Below are 8,563 nucleotides of genomic sequence, written 5' to 3'. Positions count from 1 at the left end.
CATTAAATGATCAGTTTAATATGAGAAAATCATTTAGGAGGATTAGATATTGATTATTATGACACACACACACACTCAATATGGTCCCTTACCAGCGTATTTCAATTTCTTCTTTTCATTACGTACCCCGTACATAAGAACTTTATCACCAACCTTGATGTCTTTATCCTTTAAATGGCTATCAAACCACTTCTTTCTCCTATCCTTCTCCACTAGAGCATTTCGCACAGCTAATTGCCTTTCTTCATCTAGCCTTTCCAGGATATATAATCGCTCCACTAAGGGGTTACCATCCCAACCTTGTTGAGAAGCTACTCGAAGACTAGGAATGACAAACTCCCATGGCATAACTGCTTCTTGGCCATACACCATTTTAAACGGTGTGCAATTAATAGCAACTTTATACGCAGTACGATAAGCCCATAAAGCTAATGTAAGCTTCAGGTCCCAATCAGTGCGATGAGCCTCGACTGTCTTTGTCAAAATGGAGATGAGAGTTTTGTTGGTACTCTCAGCTTGGCCATTTGCTTAGGGATAATAGGGTGTAGACTTGTGGTGAGATATCATGAAGTTTGATGTGAGTTCTTTTATTACTTCATTTATAAAATGAGTTCCATTGTCACTCACAAGTTCAAAGGGGCATCCAAAACGTGTGATAATGTTCTCAAAGAGGAACTTAGCTGTTGTTTTTGCATCCGCCTTCCATGTTGCTTTTGCTTCAGCCCATTTGGTTACATAGTCGGTAGCCACAATGATATATCGTGATTGCATGTTACGTGCAGCCGGACTAATCGGTCCTACAAAGTCTAAGCCCCACTTTTCAAATGGTTGGGTTACCTTGATGGGATGTAGAGGCATCCTATCACTTATTTGTGGCTTCTTGAAGCGTTGGCATTCATCACATCCCTTTGCAAAAAGTGATGCATCCCTAAACAAAGTGGGCCACCAATAGCCTGACTGTAAGATCTTTCGGGCAGTCAACTTTCCTGAAAAGTGACCACCAGCTACGCCCATGTGTGCCTCTTGTAGAATATATAAATACTCATCCTCGCGGGCACAACGTCTAAGAACATCATCTTTTCCTCTCTTATAGAGAGTTCCAGCCAGTAAGCAACAGGGTTCGCATTCCTTGATTAATTTTCGAGCTATATCTTTTCGCAGCTCTTTGGGTGGAAAACCATTAACTAAGAAGTTAACAATCTTTTCACTCCATTCAGGCATTGTCTCAACAATGAACAAAGGAGTATCAGGCAATTCATCATCAACTCCCGTAGGAGCTTCGCCATTAGGGATACGAGATAAATGATCCACCATGACATGTTTTCTCCCAAGCCTCACAACAACGGTGAAGTCAAACTCAAGAAGAATTAACAACCATCGTGTAATTCGACCTGTGGAACACGGCTTGTTTACCAAATATAGCAATGCTTGATGATCCACATAAAACACAAACTTGGTAGCAAGAAGGTAATAGCGAAATTTCTTTACTGCGTAAATCATAGCTAGACCTTCGCGCTCTGTAGTAGTGTAGTTCATCTCGGCATCATTTAATTGGCGACTTGCAAAGCTAATAGGGTAGTCCAATTTATGTTCTCCTGGTTGAGTTAGAACACATCCAATAGCAAAGTTTGATGCATCAATATGCACATGAAAAGGTACATTCCAATCAGGTGTTCGCAGGATTGGAGCACTTGTTAGGGCCTTCTTTAATAACTCATAAGATTGATGACATTCTTCCGTCCAGTGAAACTCGATAAGAAGCTTGTACAATGGACGCGCTATCTCGGCAAAGTTTAAAATAAACCTTCGATAATAACCAACATGGCCCATAAATCTTTGAACTCCTTTATAGTTAGTAGGTAGTGGCAAATCGGCAATGGCTTTAATCTTACTCTCATCTGTGGATATCCCGTTCTTGGACACTATATGTCCTAGAATGACTCCATGCTTAACCCAAAATTGGCATTTGAAAGGGTTCAATGAGATGCGATAAAATCTGCACCTTTCAAATATTTTTCGTAGATATAACAAATGCTTCTCCCAAGAAGAATAAACACAAAGGTCGTTTAGGAATGCTTCACAAAACTCCCTTAGAAATTCTTTAAATGCAGTGTTTATTAATCGTTGGAATGTAGCAGGGGCATTTGTTAAGCCAAAAGCCATAACACGAAATGCAAACACTCCAAACTCTGTGATAAAAGCAATTTTAGCTTGGTCCTCTAATGCAATTGTGATTTGATTGTAACCAGAGTACCCATCTAAAAAGCTATAAGCTTCCTTGCCCGCAACTCTTTCAAGCACATGTTCTGAATATGGCAAGGGATAAGGATCTCTCCTAGTGGCTGCATTAACTTTCTTGAGGTCCACGCACACTCTTAGTTTCCCATTCTTTTTTGGCACAATGACTATTGGAGAAACCCATTCTGAGTGCTCAATAGGGTTTATGAATCCACATTGGATAAGTTTTTCAATCTCCTCTTGTACAATTTTGGCGTACTTAGGATTCATTGGATATGGTCGTTGCTGGACGGGTTTAGCAGTGTTGATCATGGGAATTGTATGTTGCACCACAGAAGGTGGAACCCCCTTCATGTCATGATATGTCCAAGCAAAGATATCCTTGTATTCCTTGAGGAGCTCCTTAAGTACAACCTCTTCAGTTTCGGTAAGGTCTTGAGCAATAAAGACTGGTTTAGACTCCTCACCTGGTTCTGCTAATTCTATCTCTTTAACTACCGATGGACCATCATAGACTCCACTGCTTCCATTGGTAGGTATTCGTTGGGCTTTGGCATACACAACCTTTCACTCCCCCGTGGTATAAGATTTAAAATGTTCAGGAGCCGTATGTAAGTCAGCAGGCTCTTGTCCTAACGGAGACCTTTCTTTTAGTTCTGCCTCCTTTTGTTGTTGTGCTAACTCTTGGTTTTGACGTCTTCTTATAGTTCGACTCAATTTCAGCTCTGTAACCTCCAATTGAGCGAGGTCAATGGGTCGCGGGCTGCACCACATGACACTCTGGAGATGTTCACCCCAATTGTCTACTAGCTTTCGATGAGCATCACATGCCCCTAGATAGCTAAGCCATTCTGCAGTAGATCTTTCCTTGTTTATCCTAGCTCTCACATTTGCTCGATATCGTCGTCTCTTATATGACCTTTGTTTTTTGTTAAGGTTTTGATTTTGGTAAATGTTTGAACTCGACTCGCCTGATAGGTCTTCGCTTGTATCTTCTTCACTCTCATATAAATTACCATAGATGGTCGTACTAGGCCTTGAGTGTTCAGTTTCTATACTTGGTTCACTCGATGTTTCCTCAGGTTCTGAATCCATTTCTCCCTGAGATTCCGTTTCTGATGTGTATTGGCCTGAAGCCTTTGAGGAATCATCGGTTTCACTCTCAGGTAGGTGTGCCTCTTTCTTATCATCGGATGTTACATGCGCTACACCTAACATGTTTACTGGTGCAATGTGTGGTATCTCCTTCCCATCTGGTGTTACCCAGGTTGTTCCTCTAGCTCCCCATGTATCTATAGTTGCCGCTAGGTGCACCCAATCGACATTGTCTGACTCAGCCATTCCGGGTAGGATATCCATATAAGGAGAGTTCTCCCCAATATCCGTGTCTTCGTTACACGTGTAACAATATTGTAATGGAGCTGAGTGAATTGTTGTGTCTGATCGATTATCAATGATGAATTTATTTCCTAGAGGATGCGTTCGACCACTTAAAAGATCAACTCGAATGACAGAGTCTTGGAACTGTAAGTAGACGTGGTTTTTGGACCAGTCATGCACCATTTTTGCTTCCCTCATGAATGGATGCCCTAAGATCATCTCAAATGACATAGGATGCTTGGAAAAATCCATAACAATGAAAGTCTGCCTTACCTTGTGTCCCAAGACCTTGATTCTGAGATCCTTTAGCATTACAATAGGCGTAACAATAGATCCATTAGCCATTTTTACCACTACGCTTGTGGCTTCAAGGTGAGGTCGCCCCATAGACTCCCAACAACTCTTTGTCACCATGTTGACTCCCGCACCACCGTCAAGGACCCCCTTTACAGTTAATCCTTTAGTAGTGATTGGTAGAGTAGCATTAGATTCATCACCTTCAAAGTATTGCCCCAACTTGTTAACAGGTACTTCAATTACAGATTCATGTCCCGCTAGGTCAGATGGTGGTGCTAAATGTTCCTCATCATTCATTACCGAGTCAGGTTTGTTCATATGTGCAAACTGTGGTAATCCGGCCTGTAATTCTCCATTGAGGAAGGCTCGAAGAGCTGAGACTAGCTCAGTGTCTTTATATAGTTTGGACATGATGGTGGTTCTAACTTCTGAAGACATGAAATCCGTCAATTTGGCAACATTTAATGGCATCCTATGGGACGTAGGACCCTGACAAGAGAATGGTGAAGATGGAATCTCTACTTCCTCAAGGGGGTCGGGCATTCCCTCACCAAACATTCTCTCTAGTAGGAAAGGTGTGTGTGTCCACTTTCAGATGTCCTACCCTCACTCTCTTCCCGAATGATACTGGGTATAGCTAATGGCCTGTAGTTCTTGTGAGGTTGAACTTGTGTGGGAAACACTGTGTCCGACATCTGGATATGTTTGGGTTCAGGTTCTAATGTTCATTGAGTTTCTTCCACCAAACCCCTCAGTTGTTGGACTCGTTCAATTTCCAATGTTGGGTTTGGATAGGTTCCAATCTTTCTCTTGCAATCCTCATTTTTTGTCTCTCGTGGTTTATCTTGGGGGTTCGCAACTGGGTGGTTTAACTTTGAATACTCTTTTGGTGTTCGTCGTAATTCGCTGTCGTGATCCTCCTCACTGGCTTTTTCCTTTGTAGTAACAGTTTTGGTCTCCGTGGTCTCTATCGAATGTGAGTCATCCTCTGGGTCATTCATATACATGGGATCCTCTCCTTTCCCTATGTTAGTCTTTGAACTAGGTTTTGAGCTGGAAGCATTAAGGGATTTCTTTCTTCGTGTTTTCTTCTTTCTTGCTCGGCCAATGGATGCAGCATCTCTCTCTCGAGGATGTAATTTTGCTTTTGGAGCATCGACCGTGTGAGTGCATTCACTGGTGCTATGTTTATAGTTGGTGGTGTCCCATCAACAATCTCTATTATGTTCAATGCTGTGATTTTCGGTGCGTTTGGATTGTTAGGACACTGTGCGATCAAATGATCTATGCCACAACGATTACAAGTGAGTATTGGCATTGCCAATGCACTCCCTTGACTTGTTTGCAATAGTGCGGCATTCTTTTGCATTCTAATGGGGAACTCAGCTACTCGATGTGGTCCACCACATTCGTAGCACTGAAGAGGTGGTCTCCTGGCAAAACTATTAATGTTTTGGCCTCTCGCTGCTAGCATAGTAGCTTGATATACCGGTTTGATTTGTCCCCAATGGTCTTCCATATAGTACATGGGACACTCCTCAAGCATGTCGACTCCATAGGTGATACTAGAGTCTATGTCCTCTTCGCAATCTACATAAGTACTAGATGACTCGCTACCTATTTGGTTCATAGGTGTAACTCTTGGATGAGGGGGTTGCAGTCCTAGCACTGGAGGTGGCAACGGTGTGGTTTGGACCACATTTTGGGTTCTAGGGACCATGTGCTGTAATGGAAACTGTTGCTCCATGGGTGGGGTAGGCATCAATGCAGGAACTCGAGGTGAGTCTGCCCAATCTATAGGCGGTCTATTTTCCATGATGCGTTTAAGCATTAGGCAATCCTTCGCTTGATGGCCATACCTACCACACGCGTTACAAGTCCCGTTAAACTTTACTCTGAAAGTGGGCATTCACTCATAGTATGTGGGCCCAAGCAGATTGAGCACCATTGCTGCTCCCTTCTTGGATACATATGAGTGTTTTGTGGAGCACGATTACCCCTAAGGCTTTCTTGGATGGCCTTGGTGAGATCTGCCAAAGTCATCTCAGATATCGTTTGCTCTTTCACGATTGGCTTTATCTTCATTGGCTCATGCCCTGATGCTTGCGAGCTACTAGACTTCGGCTCGGCAGACACTCTTTCTCCTGCAATCATTAAATTATCCTCCAATTGGATTCCATTCATGGTGACTGCTTCCCAAGTAGTGATACCTCTAATGACTAGGCCATTATAAATACTTTCATGTCGTAGTCCCCTAATGAATCTTTCGAGCAATTGGTTGTTGTTGAATCGCTCATTTGGATTGCATCGAGAATTCAAATTCTTTAGGCGACTAATGAAGTCTCTTACGGATTCACCTTCTTCTCGTTGGGCTTTCTGGAGCTGAGAGGCTACACCCCAAAGTACTCCCTCTCGTATGTATTCTTTTAAGAACAGTCTCCTAAGAGTAGAGTAGATCGTTTTCTCTTCTACTCTTAAGGTTCTATACCAATCTCCAGTATTTCCGCTTAGGGTCAAACTCAAAGCCTTACACTTATGTAGCTCATTGTGCTCTTCCAAGGAATCGCACACATGTTCAAAGACTTCCATATGCTTTCTAGCATCTCCGTCTCCACTGAATTTCTGTGTGAGCTTAGCTACTTGAACTGCCTTGCTCCTAGGCTCTCTATCAGGTGCACTACGCATGTTTTCCGCAATAGAGCGACCGATAGTTTGAGCAAATGCTGCCAAATCTCCTATTTGAGCAGGTATAATGGGTGTATGTGCTCCTGGAACCACATGTGAGATGGGAGTTGGCCTTGGCCTTGGCATACGCGCGGCTCTTGGGTCCGATATTTCGTATGGTGGTGTACCAGACGGTGGTCCAAAGTTTACAGGCGTGGCCCTAGGCATAGGGGGTGCCTGATATGGCATGTTATTATTAAATGGCATGGCTCCACTTGTATAAGATCTTGGATAATTCCATTGTGGATTGTAAGCTCTTGGAATAATCGGAGGTGTAGGAGCTACATGAGGCTGAGGTACAACAGGTGCACATGATTGATACATACATGTAGGTATAGTTGGGGGCACTGTGCTATTAGGCATCCGCGCAGTGTTAACAAATGAACTCCATGGTGTACTTCTTGTCATGCTCACCACTGGGATATGCATGGTAGCCGTAGTGTCATTAAGAGAAAGATGAGCTAGATCTGGGAAGGTATAGCTACCACTTGTGGGCTCAGATTGTACTGAGGCTCCTGGCGAAACAACATATGGAGGATCAATGGGGCTCACTGAGGGAGTCTCCATTTGTGATAGGTTTGGTTGGTTGGCCTTTCCCGTATCCAAGAATCTCATTAGGCCTGTTGAAGGCATGTTGATCCCTATGTTCTGTCTTTCTAACTCGACAATCCTATGGAGGACATCACAGACTTTCTGTTGTTGCTCATCTATGCTAGTAGCACCCGATGTGGATTGTAGAATATCTAACCAACCCACATGATAGGTGTGTCCTGTGTACCGATGAGTTAAAGCTTCTGCTTGTAGGTCATACTCCCAATTTTCGTTTAGGAATATCCCATCTAGGCCTGGCGTGCTGGAGGTGTCCCTCGAAGTGGAAGTATTATTGCTCCCCATCGCTTGCCCCTCCGTGACTGCTACCTTGGGAGCACTCGGTTGCTCGGCTGGCATGATTGTTGTCATAGGAGCCTTTGCTTTCAGGGCTCGACTTTGTTCTAGCCTTCGTAGGTTCTCAATTTCCCTCTCCTTTGTTGCTTGCATATAGCGTTCGATCTCTTGTACTTCGGCAAGACTCCTACCATCGGGTAGTAAGACCTCAGAGGGAGATACTCCTAAAGGATCAGGAGGTACAGTGGATGGAACATTCACATGCACACTCTCAAGAAGCATAGGGTCTATTTTAGGCATGAATGACGAATTTACTTCCCCACTCCCTTCATTTATTTCATTAACCGCATGTTCGGAGCGAGTAGCTCTACTAAGGGTCTCTTTTAAGCGGCTAAACACGCTGGACCCGGGCCGTGGGCCCATGGCATGCATGTCTTGACTTGAACTATCAGGGTTTGGTGTAGGATACCCCTCCATGACTTCGTAGTCAGAGGAAGAATCACTAGACGCGATATGAGGATCTTGGGTCGCGCTACCTTGAGTCCTGGCCGAAGGTCCAGAACCTAGGGTGGAGGAATAATGGGTGCCCGCGTAAATGGAGGCACTACCAATATGCTCGTGCTCTAACACTCGTCCAAAGCGTAGGTTCATATGACTTGGATCCCCTAGAAGTGTGAGTGAGTGCCCGTGAAGGCTGCTCACCTAGTATTTTTGGGTGTTTTGCAACCCAAGTCTTTTCTTAATTTTTTTTTATTTTTTGAAGTTTTGGTCCTTTTTTTCTGACCCAGCTATAGAATAGAACGTATGATAGCTCAAAATGAGCGTTTCGGTCAGAGGGACGTGCCGTGCTTTACAGCCCTTCGTTTGGTCACTTTATGCCCTCGGAATCCCTAAAACCGTTAATTTCTAGTAGGGAACTAGGCCCAAATTAGAAAGTCTAAGGGTGCAAGTGGGAAGAGAAGGGAGGAGAGTGGAGGACCTGCCCTACATGCTCTCATTCCCTCTTGAGAGGGTAGGGTATATATATAAGAGTGAGTCT

This window comes from Adiantum capillus-veneris, chromosome 5, assembly GCF_014529385.1.
Source record: "Adiantum capillus-veneris isolate H3 chromosome 5, ASM1452938v2, whole genome shotgun sequence".
Lineage (NCBI taxonomy): Eukaryota > Viridiplantae > Streptophyta > Polypodiopsida > Polypodiales > Pteridaceae > Adiantum > Adiantum capillus-veneris.
This window is presented reverse-complemented; position numbering follows the sequence as displayed.